The sequence below is a fragment of the Austrofundulus limnaeus genome, unplaced genomic scaffold (genome assembly GCF_001266775.1).
Source record: "Austrofundulus limnaeus strain Quisiro unplaced genomic scaffold, Austrofundulus_limnaeus-1.0 Scaffold671, whole genome shotgun sequence".
Lineage (NCBI taxonomy): Eukaryota > Metazoa > Chordata > Actinopteri > Cyprinodontiformes > Rivulidae > Austrofundulus > Austrofundulus limnaeus.
Window position 1 is genome coordinate 252347 of NW_013953073.1, and position 1708 is coordinate 254054.

General features: G+C 54.8%; 1 protein-coding gene across 2 annotated transcripts in view; it reads right to left on the reverse strand.

Annotated features, from left to right (window-relative positions):
* Nucleotides 1–1118, reverse strand: part of LOC106531754 (E3 ubiquitin-protein ligase RNF182) — a 14311-nt gene extending 13193 nt beyond the window's left edge. For both annotated transcript variants that reach the window (XM_014027674.1, XM_014027673.1), the window contains exon 1: nucleotides 570–1118. The gene's annotated coding sequence lies outside the window, so the exon portion shown is untranslated. The remainder of the gene's footprint in view (nucleotides 1–569) is intronic.
* Between the last annotated feature and the right edge of the window lie 590 nt (nucleotides 1119–1708).

The following is a 1708-nucleotide window of genomic DNA, read 5'->3' on the forward strand; positions in this document are numbered from 1 at the left end:
AGACATATGTCCTCCTGAAGAGAGACATATGTCCTCCTGAACAGAGACATGTGTCCTCCTGAAGAAAGACATGTGTCCTCCTGAAGAAAGACATGTGTCCTCCTGAAGAAAGACATGTGTCCTCCTGAACACAGACATGTGTCCTCCTGAAGAAAGACATGTGTCCTCCTGAACAGAGACATGTGTCCTCCTGAAGTGAGACATTTGTCCTCTGAACAGAGACATGTGTCCCCCTGAAGAAAGACATGTGTCCTCCTGAACAGAGACATGTGTCCTCCTGAAGACAGACATGTGTCCTCCTGAACAGAGACATGTGTCCTCCTGAAGAAAGACATGTGTCCACCTGAAGAAAGACATGTGTCCTCCTGAACAGAGACATGTGTCCTCCTGAAGAAAGACATGTGTCCTCCTGAAGACAGACATGTGTCCTCCTGAACAGAGACATGTGTCCACCTGTGAGACAGGAGCAGAAACTCTAACCTGACAGCTCTGTTAGTAAAATATCTTCAGCTCAGCACAGTGCAGGACAGGATGGAACACTGGGGGTGTCCAGGTGAACTGCAGCTCACCTGCTGATGGGGGCGGAGCTACTGAAGGTAGACCTGTCTCCTCACTGGCTGCTGTGATGTCTCTGGTTGCAGCAACATGTTTCCTGCAGCTTGTTGTCGTCCTGCAGCTGTTGCACGGTCGGTCTTTCAGAGCCGAACCGAGCCGAACCGGACCGATGTTGTTGCCTCAGGCACGGCAACAGTCGGTCACCTTTTGATGTCGGCGTGTTGTTGCAGTCGCTGTGACGTCACTGCGGATTATCAGCCTCATCAGCAGTTCGTCCATGTCGCGAGCAGCTGGTTCGGTTCCGGTGTCGGTACCGGTTCGCTCGTCGCTGTCGTTTTTCCACCGTGAGTCACTGAGGCGCGCGGCCGGAGCTCTGTTACCATGACAACTGCCCTGCAGCGGGCACGGCGGGAAATCTGACGAGAGGACGAATCAGCTGATCCGTTTATGGATCATCAGTGTGACGTCACCGGTCAGTCTGAGGAAGAGGAGGAGGAGGAAGAGTTCTGATGAGCAGACTGACCACTCACAAACCTGGACCAGAACCAGACCTGGACCAGAACCAGACCTGGACCAGAACCAGACCTGGATCAGAACCCTGAGACCTGGACCAGAACCAGACCTGGACCAGAACCCTCAGACCTGGACCAGAACCCTCCTGAACCAGAACCCTGAGACCTGGACCAGAACACTGAGACCTGGACCAGAACCATGAGACCTGGACCAGAACCCTGAGACCTGGACCAGAACCAGACCTGGACCAGAACCAGACCTGGATCAGAACCCTGAGACCTGGACCAGAACCAGACCTGGACCAGAACCAGACCTGGACCAGAACCCTCAGACCTGGACCAGAACCCTCCTGAACCAGAACCCTGAGACCTGGACTAGAACCCTGAGACCTGGACCAGAACCATGAGACCTGGACCAGAACCCTCAGACCTGAACCAGAACCCTCAGACCTGGACCAGAACCCTGAGACCTGGACCAGAACCCTCAGACCTGGACCAGAACCCTGAGACCTGGACCAGAACCCTCAGACCTGGACCAGAACCCTGAGACCTGGACCAGAACCCTCCTGGACCAGAACCCTCAGACCTGGACCAGAACCCTCAGACCTGGACCAGAACCCTGAGACCTGGACCAGAACCCT